Source organism: Schistocerca gregaria, chromosome 8 (assembly GCF_023897955.1).
Source record: "Schistocerca gregaria isolate iqSchGreg1 chromosome 8, iqSchGreg1.2, whole genome shotgun sequence".
Lineage (NCBI taxonomy): Eukaryota > Metazoa > Arthropoda > Insecta > Orthoptera > Acrididae > Schistocerca > Schistocerca gregaria.
Window position 1 is genome coordinate 318418440 of NC_064927.1, and position 16241 is coordinate 318434680.

The window sequence follows — 16241 nt, forward strand, 5'->3', positions numbered from 1 at the left end:
AGAGTTCAAACAAGGGAAGAGCAGTGATAAAGTTAAACATCTAGGAGCAAATGAGAACGTTCATGCAGCGTTCCTCGGATGACTCCATGAGAGAGTGTCATGACGGATACAGGGATTAGTGAACACAAGGTCATTGTAGCGAGGCTCAAAACCACACCAACCAAAACCACTAAAAATAACGCAAAGTTTATCTATTTAAAACAGCAGATGCCTTCCTAAGAGAGAGTCTCCATTCCTTCCAAACTAATTATGTAAGTGTAGACCAGATATGGCTCAAATTTAAAGATACAGTATCGACAGCAATAGATAGATTCATACTGCGTGAGTTGATAAGAGACGGTACGGATCCACCATGGCACACAAAACACGACCGAACACTGTTGCAGAAGCAACGAAACAAGAATGCCAAATTCGAAAGGACGCAAAATCCCCAAGACTAGATCAGTTTCACGGATATCAAGCGAGACGCTTTTCATAGTTTCCACAATGAAACATTGTCTCAAAATATGGTAGAAAACCCAAAGAGATTCTGGTTGTATGTAAAGTACACCGTGGCAAAAAAACAGTCAATACCGTCACTGCGCGATATAGAAATGATGGTGCCACTAAAGCGCAGTTACTAAATAGAGTTTTTCGTAATTCCTGCAGAAAAGACGAAGTAAATATTCCAGAATTCAAAACCAGAACAGCTGTTAGCATGCGCGACATAAAAGTAGATATCTTAGGTGCTGCGAAACAACTCAAATCACTTAAGAAAGCCAAGTCTTCCTGTCCAGATGGTATACTCATCAGGTTCCTTTCAATGTATGCAGACACAATAGCACCTATCTTAGCAATCATATAAAAGGTCTGTTCCTAAGGACTGGAAAGTAGCACAGGTCACACCAATGTTCAGGAAAGAAAATAGGAGTAACCTATTGAATTACAGACCCATGTCACTGACCTCAATTTGTTGTAGGATTTTGGAGCATATACTTACTGATAGATAACCAACAAGGATTCAGAAAATATCGTTCTTGCGCAACGCAGCTAGCTCTTTATTCCCATGAAGTAATGAGTGCTGTCTACAAGGGATCTCAGATCGATTCCATATTTCGAGATTTCCAGAAGGATTTTGATACCGTTCCTCACAAGCGACTATTAATCAAATTGCGTGCATATGGAGTATCGTCTCATTTGTGTGACTGGATTCGTGATTTCCTCTCAGAGAGGTCACAGATCGTAGTGATAGGCGGTAAATCATCGAATAGAACAGAAGTGAAATCTGACGTTCCTGATTTACATAAATGATCTAGGTGATAATCTAAGCAGCCGCCTTAGATTGTTTGCAGATGACGCTGTAATTTACCGTCTAGTAAAATCATCAGACAATCAATTCCAATTACAAAATGATCTAGAGAGAATTTCAGTATGGTGTGGAAGTTGGCACTAAACAAAGAAAAGTGCGGGTTCATCCACACGGGTACCAAAAGAAATCCGATAAATTTTGGGTATACGATAAATTTCACAAATCTAAGGGCTGTCAATTCGACTAAATATCTAGGAATTACAATTACGATCAACTTAAATTGGGAAGGCCACATAGATAATATTGTGGGGAAGGCGAAACAAAGACTGTGCTTTGTTAGCAGAACACTTAGAAGATGCGACAAACCCACTGAAGAGACAGTCTACATTACACTTGTCCGTCCTCTGCTGGAATATTGCTGTGCGGTGTGGGATCCTTACCAGGTGGGATTGACGGAGGACATCTAAAAAGTACAAAGAAGGGCAGCTTGTTTCGTGTTTCCGCGCAATAGGGGTGAAAGTGTCACTGATATGATACGCGAATTGGAGTGGCAGTCACTGAAACAAAGGCGGGTTTCTTTGAGGCGAGATCTATTTACGAAATTTCAATCACCAACTTTCTCTTCCGAATTCGCAAATATTTTGTTGACACCCACCTACGTAGGGAGAAATGATCATCATAATAAAATAAGAGAAATCAGAGCTCGAACGTAAAGATTTAGGTGTTCCTTTTTCCCACGCGCCATTCGAGAGTGGAGTGGCAGAGAAGTAGTATGAAAATGGTTCGATGAACCTTCTGCCAGGCACTTAAGTGTGAATTGCAGAGTAACCATGCACATTTATATGTTCCGAGGATCATAATTTTATCGTCGAGGAATTTAACTGTTAGTATAATGTTCGGACCGCTAGTACAGAGAGTTTGCTAATTATGTTGAAAAATAATATTATATAATTCCATCATTTTGAAGTGTAGTACTGCATTCAGTAAAATTACTTGGCTTGCCATAATAATGTGTAACTTACTTTTTGAAGTCACCAGACAATTTAGTTGGTAAATGGTTTTCGGCTTTTTAACTCATGTGCTGATCAGCCTTAAACTATCATCATCAAAGAGGGTACGTCTGTGTATGACTTTGTACGCAACGGTAAGGAGAGGTTGGCTACAGAGTGGTGTGCCAACTGTCGTAAGAAAGCTGGACAGGAGCAGAAATGATTAGTGAGCAAGTTAACACAATAACTGAATATCTCAGTAACTTGTGTTTCTCCAAACGTACGAAGACACATCATGCGTGATTTAACAAGAGATAGAGTCCAGCTCATACAATAGCATCAACGTTGATGTTGAAGCCGCGGCTCGGCTATGCGGCGTGTGCGTGGTGTCACGCAGTCAACTGGCTCCAAGCACAATGACTGAGCTGTCGCTGGGTGTCCTATATTGCAGCGGTAGCGGCGCTCGAAGTAAAGACCTGGTCGTGCTGCGACTTGGCGGCAGCGCACGATTGGGTCCAACAGGTTCCGCGTAGCCGCTATCGGTGTCAGGTGTCAGAAGGAACAATTGCGTTGCTATAACGTCCATGGGGTGGTAACATTAAATGATACCACACGTCTAATATTCGTGAATAAATTTTAAAAATATATATTACTCATAGAGAGTGAGGTACGACACAGAAGTAAAGGTATTTTTGAGAGTGAAGCGCTAATACAATTTAAGATGCTAGAAGTAAAACAGTAAATAAATATTACGGGGGCAAATTAGAAAAAAATTAACGCTGAACTCTAAAAAAACAGTGCCTTTTCAACAGTTTGCATTAATTGAACAGCCTCAATAAAATGAATTTACTATATGACAAGAGCACTGAAGAATATCTTGATGAGGCGTTACATATGGAAGATGATAGAGAAATACAGCAAGGAATTAACAGTTTAAGAGCGGCGTATGTGCAGTAAATAGGCAGTCACAATAAAATAAATAAATAAAGACAGGAAGAAATGGAAGAATAGAATGGAACTCTGTGTAAGGATTAGATGAAGTTTCGAAGAAGGGAATGTGGAAGAGATGTTTGTCGATTTGCTTGGTTTCCAACAAATTAAATTTTCGAGCGTTTGTTTCAGAAGTGGCTTATAGCTGCGGCCCTCATTAAGTACACACGAAGAAAATGCGGAGTCATAATTTTCCAACCTCCAGCTGCGTTCATTTTCAGGCAAAGCAGTTGCTACGCGTCTGCCTCACTGAGAAATATAACGCTTGTCACAATTAACTTAAGTAATTTTCTGCACTTGAGTCAGTTTAACAGTTATTTTATTAAGCATTCAAACTTCAAATAGAATAGAAAACCACTTGCAGTAAAACAAACTATATTTTTCTATAGCTCCAAAGAACTTTAAGGAACGCCAAATTAACTAATAGCACAATCATCCTTATAACAAAAACAGAACACATTCAGATTTAGAACACATTCGGTACTGCTCTTTTTGCACTATTGGGCAACGACATAACCACTTGCAAAGCTTGGCTCTCGGTTATAACCAAAAATACGAAGTGTGAAACTTACACTGCTATTGCCTCTAACGACACCTTGATCACTTGTAGCTACCATTACCAGACAACTAAAACACAAGCTGTCCACAACACTACCATGCTACGACTTTAGTATTTTATCCATCTTCAGCAGTATACAATGAAATAATAAGCAACCAGTTACATAAAAGAAGTTTAATCTCTTTACTGGTCTCAGGCATTATCTGCGAGTGTCAATAATATGTGTATGCACACACTGCCGTACACTCTGTATGCTACAAATAACAAACAACTAGTTACATAGCAACCGCAGATTGCCGTACAGGAAGTTGCTTCGAGCTGGCAACATTCAGTGCACGCTTCGCACATAACACGGTGCTCCGCCTCAGACACAATGCCTCCAGGATGTCACCGTTACCTGCGAAAGAACTCAGCTCGTGCAGCTTGTGACATACAGGAGCCCTTCTTTCGCCCCCGTTCGAACTGTTGTGCATCCGCCAAGGAAAGGCAGCAACCGCGCCACAAGGTTGTTGTCCAACGGCAGCACCTCCCACGCTGACTGTCTTCTTGTCCGGTTAATGTTCTGCACACCAGCCTCTTGACGCCATTGGACTTGGTTCCATCCAGAACTGTTTTCTTGTGTCACTACAGCGACTGATTAGCTCCAACAATTTCAAACCGAGACCGCCGCTGAAGACACCTCGGCCACTGAGCCAGTATAGCCCCAGATGGCGCACTGCTGGCTTCTCCCCAATCCCTTTGCGGCGACGGTGCCGACCTCGGAAGATGTCGTTGGTTCCAATCGCTCCAGCTGACTGACTACCGCCGTCCGCGTTGTCTCCAGGTCAGCCACGGTAGTGCTCTCGTCCATCGCGTGTCCAAGCCATTTGTCCTCTAGTGGCGTGACCGTGACATGCTCTAAAAGAATTTCTGGTGGTGGAGAAATCAACCGTGACGTTCAACACGGCACAGATTCATATATTCCACTGCTGGCTGGTAACTGGCTCTTAACTTTGCTATTAAAAATACGATTGGCTTCGAAGTTCCTCACATGATAGGATACCCTACAGTTGCTAGATTTCATTGTTTTGGCTACACTCTGTGGTACTTGTCCTCGGTGTGACATTGAGCACCATTCCCTGTAAAGGGTGGAAAGAGCAGCAGAGGGAGCACAGAGTAGGGGCATTATTTTCAGTTTCTGTTTCCTAAGAGGAATATGGTCAGTCAGGATAGAGCTACAGTCATTGGTTGAGGTAATAAGCTTGTAGATTTGCTTGGAAATCTTCTTTGGAATTGGGAACAGATATGTTACACCATTGAGTGGAAAGCTGCATGTTGATATGTTACTTGTTTTGGACAAGAAGGTATTAATGTCTGTATCTGTAGTTTTTCAAAACTTTTTGAAACTGATTTTTTTTTGTGTGCCAATACGTCGCCTACATATGTGAACCAGTATACATTTGCAATCAAACTTTCTTTATTCAAAAAATGTTATTCAATATTGCTCATATATATTTCAGAGAAAAGTGGACTAAGAGGGAACCCCATAGCTAAGCCATGTATTTGTATAATTTATATAGACTCCTTTGGAACTGGAAATAGTTTTGTGATAAGTATGTCTAACTGGTCTTTCACTTAAAAAAATGGTTCAAATGGGTCTGAGCACTATGGGACTTAACTGCTATGGTCATCAGTCCCCTAGAACTTAGTACTACTTAAACCTAAAAATCTAAGTACATCACACACATCCATGCCCGAGACAGGGTTCGAACCTGCGGCTGTAGCGGCCACGCGGTTCCAGACTGTAGCATCTAGAACCGCACGGCCACTCCGCCCGGTTCTTTCACTTCATGAAGGCTGATATTATGAGCCCTGTCAAAAATCAACATAATTCCTAATAGTATGTTGGAAAACAAATTACAGACATTGAAGGATGCTAGTTTAGCACCTTTTAATTTATTTTCAATGTGTGCTTAGTCTGAAATACCACCCTCTGATTTGTATTTTCTCTTACTACTAATTAACGTGGCCATTTTAATTGCCAGTTTGTAGGTTGGAGCTGTGAATAAGGGTACAATTGGACTGGTGGGTACACCTTGCTTGTGTAGTTTTGGAAGCCCAAATGGTCCACAAGCAATGGGTTCATGTTCGCTGTTAGTTTTCCTTCAAGATCAGGAAATATTCTTTAGCAAACAATCAGCTACACATTGAACCCAATCTTTGAAGAACTTAATATGGTTTTTGGGAAGGACTAGGAAATATGTAGGAATCAGGAAATCATTGACTTGATCAAAAGCATAATAGTGTTGCTTTCACATGATTTTCTTGCAGTGATGTCATTATGATATAATTACCTTCTAAACATCTTAGTGCATGTACAAAATTCTTTTCAGTAATGTCTTCAGCTAAAGCGTATTCAGTGTCTACTTCATTGTATATTTTTTGTGGTGGAAGGTGTGAAGGAGAGTATTTGAAACCTTTCTAAGTATATTTTGTTCATTTGTCTAAAGGATTAAGTCCGAGAAGATAATGATATGTTGTGAAAATTTTTCTTTGTAATTTGGGGTTAGAGCTACACTCTCGCGAAAGAATGTATCGTGAACACGAGCACTCACACTGTCAAACTTAAGTGACGGGAGCATCAAATTCTCATGAGTGCAATTTCGTTGTGATAGTTATGCATACCACTTTTAGATGAGTACTCACGATAACATCTTTTCAGTCAGTGCTTTATCCACATATATCATATGATCTCTGTGGCTTGATTTGCAGATCCGTATTTTCCTCTTAACGTTACTTTAGCGTAATTTTGCATTGCAAACAACATTTGATAAGACGAATGTGTTGCGTTTTGTTTCAGCAGTGTACTGTAAAAGACGGAGAACTTGCGTTATGGTAGCACATTTTATCGTGTTAACTGATTCTTCTGTTGATTCGTGGTAAAACCAGATGGTGTTTGTATCTCATCTCTTTTGACAAATGTAGGACCCTCTCTAGCAATGATAGTTATACTCTGATGGTAATTTTGTAAGCTGAATTCCGGTTAACAGAATGGATTAACACATTAGAACTTATAGAATATTGTACTTTTCATTTATAACTTTTACCATGCACTATAATATAGCCGAGAACCATCGTATTAAATAATTCTAGTTACTAAATGACGTTATTACGTAATTACTTTAATTTTAAGAAATCTCTGGAATGGCGTATTAAAGACACTGTCATTACCGATCAGACTTTGCGTTATGGTCTTATATAGAGCTGCAGAGGAATTAGATCATTGTCAGGAACGTTAAATGGAAAGAACATAATGTGACGCAAAACTGGCTCTTGGCAGTAAATCACCAGCAATTTGCGGCGAAGAAACATCAGAATGCGCCACTGTTTGATCACTGCATGGCCGGCATTCTTCCGTACGTATCTTTGGTCACGTGCTCGCTAGTAACGTTCCAGAACGATCCAAGCGCAAAAAATTATTGCGCAGAGTTTGTTGTCGTCAAAGATGTTCAGAGAATTCAGACGACTGATCAGAAAATTACTTTAGCGGGAGAAATACGTCAAATATGCTGGATCCACGTCCTCCAGTGCTGCCACAGTACGCCGTACCAACGGCTGGCGCATTCCGGACGTGACGAGCATACGTTATTTTCTGTAGGCACTGCATTAACTGCTATGAAGGAAACATAAATGTTTCAGTTTCTCGTTTTTCTTGACAAGAAGCAAATTTGTTGTAGCCGTTATTGACCACCATGTAAGTCGGCTTCGTATCAACGATTTCCCTTGTATTTTTTAAGTGAGGGTTTCGATGGACCCCAAGTGGCTCTATCTACATCTGCGCACATACCCCATAGTACGGTGCGTGGCGGAAGGCATCACGTACATTCCTTTCTGTTCCCTTCGGAAATACCGCGAGGGAACAAGGACGTTCTTAGGCTCCGAACGAGATCTAATTTCTCTCATCTTATCTTCGTGGTTATTACGCGAAATGTACATGGCAGTAGAAACAATCTGCAATCAACCTCAAATTCCGGTTCCACAAATTTCCGCAAAAGCGCCTTGCGAAAAGAGCGTCGCCTTCCATCCAGAGATTCCCATTTGAGTTCAGCAAGCACTTACGTAACAGTTTCGTGCTGATCGAATCTACCAGTACCAAATCTAGCAGCGCGACTGTGCATTACTTCGATGTCTTCCTTTATTTCGACCTGCTGAGGATCCCAAAGTCCGGACCAGTGCTCAAGAATAGGTCGCACTAGGGTTCCATATGCCGTCTCTTTTACCGATGAGCTACACTTTTCCAAAATTCTCCGCTCAAAACGAAGTCTTGTTTTCGCCTTCCCGGCCATGAAATTGACGTTATCATTCCATTTCATAACGTTACGCCTAGATGTTTAATTGATGTGACTGTCTCGAGCGCCGGCCGGAGTGGTCGAGCGGTTCTAGGCGCTACATTCTGGAACCGCGCTACCGCTACGGTCGCTGGTTCGAATGCTGCCTCGGGCATGGATGTGTATGATGTCCTTAGTTCAGTTAGGTTTAAGTAGGGCACTGATGACCTCAGCAGTTAAGTCCTGTAGTGTTCAGAGCCAACCATTTGATCTGTCTCGAGCAGCACATTACTAACGTTGTATTCGAAGTCGTTTTTCCTACTCATCCGCATTAATGTATATTTTTCTACATTTAGAGCAAGCTGCTACTCACCACTCCAACTGTAAATTCTAGGTCATCCGGTATTCCCCTACAGTCAGTCAAGGATGACACCTTCCAGTATACTGCAGCTTCATCGCCAAGCAGTCGTAAATTGCCGCTCTTCCTGTCCGCCAGATCATTTATCATCATCATCATTTAAGACTGATTATGCCTTTCAGCGTTCAGTCTGGTGCATAGACCCCTTATAAAATTCCTCCATGATCCCCTATTCAGTACTAACATTGGTGCCTCTTCTGATGTTAAACCGATTACTTCAAATCATTCTTAACCGAATTCAGGTACCTTCTCCTTGGTCTGCCCCGACTCCTCCTACCCTCTACTGCTGAACCCATGAGTCTCTTGGGTAACCTTGCTTCTCCCATGCGTGTAACATGACCCCACCATCTAAGCCTGTTCATCCTGACTGCTACATCTATAGAGTTCATTCCCAGTTTTTCTTTGATTTCCTCATTGTGGACACCCTCCTGCCATTGTTCCCATCTACTAGTACCTGCAATCATCCTAGCTACTTTCATATCCGTAACCTCAACCTTGTTGGTAAGGTAACCTGAATCCACCCAGCTTTCGCTCCCATACAACAAAGTTGGTCGAAAGATTGAATGGTGCACAGATAACCTAGTCCTGGTACTGACTTCCTTCTTGCAGAAGAGAGTAGATCGTAGCTGAGCGCTCACTGCATTAGCTTTGCTACACCTCGCTTCCAGTTCTTTCACTATGTTGCCATCCTGTGAGTATATGCATCCTAAGTACTTGAAACCGTCCACCTGTTCTAACTTTGTTCCTCCTATTTGGCACTCAATCCGTTTATATTTCTTTCCCACTGACATTACTTTCATTTTGGAGATGCTAATCTTCATACCATAGTCCTTACATTCCTGATATAACTCTGAAATATTACTTTGCAAACTTTCAATCGAATCTGCCATCACAACTAAGTCATCCGCATATGCAAGACTGCTTATTTTGTGTTCACATATCTTGATCTCACCCAGCCAGTCTATTGTTTTCAACATATGATCCATAAATAATATGAACAACAGTGGAGACAGGTTGCAGCCTTGTCTTACCCCTGAAACTACTTTGAACCATGAACTCAATTTACCGTCAACTCTAACTGCTGCCTGACTATCCATGTAAAGACCTTTAATTGCTAGCAAAAGTTTGCCTCCTATTCCATAATCTCGTAGAACAGACAATAACTTTCTCCTAGGAAACCGGTCATATGCCTTTTCTAGATCTATAAAGCATAAATACAGTTCCCTGTTCCACTCATAACACTTCTCCATTATTTGCCGTAAGCTAAAGATCTGGTCCTGACAACCTCTAAGAGGCCTAAACTCACACTGATTTTCATCCAATTGGTCCTCAACTAATACTCGCACTTTCCTTTCAACAATACCTGAGAAGATCTGACCCACAACGCTGATTAAAGAGATACCTCTGTAGTTGTTACAATCTTTTCTGTTTCCATGTTTAAAGATTGGTGTGATTACTGATTTTGTCCAGTCTGATGGAACCTGTCCAGACTCCCAGGCCATTTCAATTATCTTGTGTAGCCATTTAAGACCCGACGTTCCACTGTATTTGATGAGTTCCGACTTAATTTCATCCACCCCAGCTGCTTTATTACACTGCAATCTATTGACCATTTTCTCCACTTCCTCAAATGTGATTTTATTTCCATCTTGATTCCTATCCCATTCTACCTGGAAATCTGAAACATTGCTGATCGTATTTTCACCTCCATTGAGCAACTCTTCAAAATATTCCCTCCATCTGTCCAAGGCATCCACAGGATTCACCAGCAGTTTTCCTGACCTGTCCAAAATACTTGTCATTTCCTTCTTACCTCCCTTTCGAAGACTGCTAATTACACTCCAGAATGGTTTTCCAGGAGCTTGACCCATAGTCTCCAACCTGTTTCCAAAGTCTTCCCAAGATTTCTTCTTGGATGCTGCAATTATCTGTTTGGCTTTGTTTCTTTCTTCAACATAACTTTCTCTGCCTACCTGAGTTCTAGTATGTAGCCATTTTTTATACGCCTTCTTTTTCCTTTTACAGGCTGCCTTGACTGTGTCATTCCACCAAGCTGTTTGCTTCATCCTACTTTTACACACTACTGTTCCAAGACATTCTTTAGCCACTTCTAGTACTGCGTCCCTGTACCCTGTCCATTCCTTTTCCAATGACTGTAATTGACTATATTCAACTAACTGGTACCTTTCTGAGATCGATCTTATGTACTTGAGCCTGATTTCCTTATCCTGAAGTTTCTCCACTCTTATCCTCCTACATATGGACCTGACCACGTGCACTTTCGGCCTCACAATCCCAATTTCACTGCGGATTAAATAATGATCAGTGTCGTCAAAGAATCCCCTGAATACACGTGTGTCCCTCACAGCCTTCCTGAATTCCTAATCTGTTGTTATATAGTCAATGACAGATCTGGTTCCCCTGCCTTCCCAAGTATACCGGTGAATGTTCTTATGTTTAAAAAAGGAATTTGTGATTACTAAGCCCATTTATGCATACGGATAATAACAGCAGTCCTATCACATTTTCCTGGGGCTCTCCTGACGATACCCGTGTCTCTGATGTACATTCTCCGTCGAGGCCTACGTATTGGGTTCTATTATTTAAAAAATCTTTGAGGCACTCACCGTGTTAAAAGCGTCCGGAAATCTAGGGACACAGAATCGGCCTGTTGCCCTCAGTCCATGGTTTGTAGGATATCATGCGAAAAAAGACAAGCTGAATTTCGCACGAGCGGTGATTACTATATCCGTGCTAATATGTGGACTAGAAATAGGCTTTCCTGTCTCAACGAAATTTGCTGTATTCGAAGTCAGAAGGTGTTCAACAATTCTGCAGCAAACCGATGTTAAGGATATTGCTCTGTGATTATACGGGTCCGTTCTTTTACCCATCTTATGTACAGGAGCCAGCAGCTCTCTTTTCCAGTCACTTGGTACTTAGCGCTGGATGAGAGATTCGTGATAAATGTAAGCTAAGTAAAGGGCCAATGCTGCAGAGTACTTAGTGTGAAACTGAACTGAGATTCCATGCGGACCAGGCGCGTTATTTTATATTAGTTTTCAACTCTTTCAGCTATGCCTCTACATCAGGGATGCCTATTTCTAGTCCTCTTTCGAGGGAGTCTGTACAACAGTCAATGTCATGGGACTACGTCAAGATGATTTGCCGACAGGTTAGCAGTGGCCTCTACTCTTTCATCAGTCACGAAGCACGTCCTATTACCCTCGCTACTATTCTCTAAAACTACAGTGCCAAACTTTTTAGTGAAATGCGTGTTGTTACGCAAGTCTTTCAAGACAAACAGAATAGCGACGTTCGCTTCCTAGACGCCTGCAGGCATTGATCACATCAGAAATTAAGTAGTGAAGACGGCACAACTTTTATACTGTCTAATACACGATTCTTACACCACTGTAACGATATCACACAGTGTAGGTTTTCATGGCGCAGGTTAACTTCAGGCCGAGCTGACAGGCCGTGGTCTATGTGAAAAACTTTACCGTAACGTTTCGTCTCCGGCTCCGGCAGGCATCCTCGGAGGTGAAGCGGCGAACTACAGTCACAAACTCGATAGCGCATCGATTATATGGGCAGTATAGAGGACACCACAGTCTATCACGAGACTGCCTTTGGTAGGCCTCTGTTGGTCCATCACGGACTCAGGACGTTTATTTTATTTTATTTTGAAGCCTACCAGTTTCGGTATTTCAGTATGCCATCTTCAGGCCCAATATGCATCTCTCCAAATAAACTAAATGTCATATAGAACCATAAATCTCTGGATGCCGTGAATCCAGTCGTTACACTAATGCTTCATTCGAAGACTTGATAGCAACAGTTGCTATCAACCCTTCGAATAAAGCACTAGTATAACGATTAAATTCACGAAATCAAGAGATTTATGACTTTATATGACATTTTAGTCTATATGACGTTGATAGTAACAGTTGCCATCAAGTCTTTGAGTGAAGCACTAGTGTAACGATTCAATTCACGACATCTAGAGATTTATCACTTTATATGACATTTTCGTCTACATGACGTTGATAGCAACAGTTACTATCAAGTCTTCGAATGAAGCACGGGTGTAACGATTGAATTTACGACATCCAGAGATTTATGGCTCTATATGACATTATCTTTTATTTGGAGAGATGCATATGGGGCCTGAAGATGGAGTAGTGAAACGCTGAAACTGGTAGCCTTCAAAATAAAATAACATCTTAAGATACACGGCTGTTGGTAAATTTTATTGACACTGGCAGTTGTCTGTGGTAGTGTGAACATTCTCGGTGAACGAATGTCATTCTGTCGATGTAAGTCGCCATCCATATTTTATCTAATTTGAAGCTTTCTTCTTTTCAGTTAAATTTATTATGGCCTTTATAAACAGTACAAACCTCCCTATACCTGCGTGCATGATAATGATATGTTTTCGATATGATGCTCGTCTCACTGAATTTTATTTTATTAGTACACACTGTAAGTAGGCTGTTTAGGTTTTTATATTGGTAACGACATGTAGCGCTCTATATGAAAATCACTGACTGTGCTGTGTGCAGTCTGAGGCTGGTCGGCATTGTTGCAATATTCGCCATTGTAGCGTTGTGCAGTTGGCTGTTAACAGCGCGTAGCGTTGTGCAGTTGGAGGTGAGCCGCCAGCAGTGGTGGATGTGGAGAGAGAGATTGCGGAATTTTGAGAGTGGATGATCTGGACAGAGACAGTAAATTTGTAAGACTGGATTTCATGAACTAATATATATATATATAATGACTTTTGAACACCATTAAGGTAAATACATTGTTTGTTCTGTATCAAAATCTTTCATTTGCTAACTATGCATATTAGTAGTTAGTGCCTTCAGTAGTTTGAATCTTTTGTTCAACTGGCAGTAGTGGCGCTTGCTGTATTGCAGTAGCTTGAGTAACGAAGATTTTTGTGAGGTAAGCGATTTGTGAAAGGTATAGATTAATGTTAGTCAGGGCTATTCTTTTATAGGGATTATTGAAAGTCAGATTACGTTGCGCTAAAAATATTGTGTGTCAGTTTAAGCACAGTCATGTATAATTTTTCTAAGGGGATGTTTCAACACGTTCTGCCAGAGCTGATTTTTCCACATGTCCAGGACGGCAATTCCTCTTATGCTCAGCTATTATAGTCAATTTCAATGGCTGCTTGAAAAAAAACCAACTAGGTGGTATCGCTACTCTGATTATACATACGTGATACATTGTGCAGAAGAGCTGAATGCCTTCTTGAAACACCTTTAAAATATCAACCAAAAAATCCAGTTTACTGTGGACACGGAAAGCAATGGGTAACTTAACTTTTCGAATGTAGTCAAACGAGTGGATGAGACGTCGGGACATTAGGAGCATAGAAAATCTACACATACCAATTGTTACCTTTATAAACATTCTAACCACAACCACAGACAAAACTGAGGTGTTCCAAAAGCCATGGTGCATAGGGCTCACAAAATGTGTGAAGCGTTTTATTTACAAGGTTAGGTTCTTTAAGAAGGTTGCTTATTCTAACAAGGAGATGGATCGACCCTTGACCCTAGCGAAAGAATCAGGATCAAAGAGGGAAAATGGCTGTGCAAGCGGAAAGTATTTCTTCTGTTTGTGACCAAGATTAAACATTGAGTTGTGAAAGTATTGGACAAGTATGGGTTTTAAAATTTTTGAAACTCACCATGAAATTAAAGTAACATTTACGAACTTAAAAACATTTATAACACCCTTTGGTTACTCTGGGAGCATATAAAACTCCTTATAGTTGCGAACTAAGATATATTGGTACCTCAAAAAGAAGTGTTAAGCCCGTATAGTTGAACATAAGAGGAGTGCCTTTTGGGGCCTATGGACAAATCAATCGTAGCAGGACATGTGTACCAAAAGGGTAGTCTTGAAATAAAATTCAGTGGGCGTCATCTTGGGAACATCGCATTATCACTCACGCATATATAGGGATGCCGTTGAGATTTATAAACACCTTAATAAATTTAATAGAAAAGAGGATGATTTCAAAGAAGATAAAATATGGGTATTGACATTATACCGATAGAATGAAGGGGATTATTTTCAGCAGAGAACGTTGGCACTACCAGAGATAGCACACTACTGGCCATTAAAATTGCTACACCAAGAAGAAATGCAGATGATAAACAGGTATTCAATGGACAAATATATTATACTAGAACTGACATGTGATTACATTTCCACACAGTTTGGATGCGTAGGTCCTGATTAATCAGTACCCATAACAACCACCTCTGGCCGTAATAACGGCCTTGATACGTCTGGACATTGAGTCAAACAGAGCTTGGATGTCGTTTACAGCTACAGCTGTCCATGCAGCTTCAACACGATACCACAGCTCATCAAGAGAAGTGAGTGGCGTATTGTGACGAACCAGTTGATCGGCCACCATTGACCAGACGTTTTCAGTTGGTGAGACATGGGGAGAATGTGCTGGCCAGGACAGCAGTCGAACATTTTTTGTATCCAGAAATGCCCGTACGGACTTGCAATATGCGGTCGTGCATTATCAAGCTGAAATGTAGGGTTTCTCAGGGATCGAGTGAAGGATAGAGCCACGGGCCGTAATACATCTGAAATTTAACGTCTACTGTTCAAAGTGCCGTCAATGCGAACAATAGGTGACCGAGACGTGTAACCAACGGCACCCCACACCATCACGCCGGGTGATACGCCAGTATGGCGATGACGAATGCACGCTTCCAATGTGCGTTCACCGCGATGTTGCCAAAGACGGATATCACCATCATGATACTGTAAACAGAACCTGGAGTCATCCGAAAAAATGACGTTTTGCCATTCGTGCACCCAGCTTCGTCGCTGAGTACACCATAGCAGGCGCTCCTGTTTGTGATGCACCGTCAAGGGTAACCGCATCTATGGTCTCCGAGTTGACAGTCCGTGCTGGTGCAAACGTCGTCGAACTGTTCGTCAGATGGTTGTCGTGTTGCAAACGTCCCCATCTGTTGACTCAGGGATCGAGACGTGGTTGCACGATCCGTTACAGCCATGCGGATAAGATGTCTGTCATCTCGACTGCTAGTGATACGAGGCCGTTGGTATCCAGCATGGCGTTCCGTATTACCCTCCTGAATCCACCGGTTCCATATTCTGTTAACAGTCATTGTATCTCGGCCAACGCGAGCAGCAATGTCGCGATACGATAAACCGCAATCGGGATAGGCTACAATCCGACCTTTGTCAAAGTCGGAAACGTGATGGTACGCATTTCTCCTCCTTATACGAGACATGACAACAAAGTTCCATCAGGCAACGCCGGTCAACTGCTGTTTGTGTATGAGAAATCGGTTGGAAACTTTTCTCATGTCTGCACGTTGTAGGTGTCGCCACCTTGTGTGAATGCTCTGAAAAGCTAATCATTTGCATATCACAGCGTTTTCTTCCTGTCGGTTAAATTCCGCATCTGTAGCACGTCATCTTCGTGGTGTAACAATTTAATTGGCCAGTAGTGTATCATAGCTGGCTTCACGTGATGGACTGTGGTGACCTCTACACTACCTATCTTTCGGCGGTCCTCTGGTTTTCATTACAGTTCGCCGCATCATCTCCGAGGATGTCTGCTGCACACGGACATGGAAAGATAGGTGAAAGTCTTACATACAGACCACGGCCTGTCAGCCTG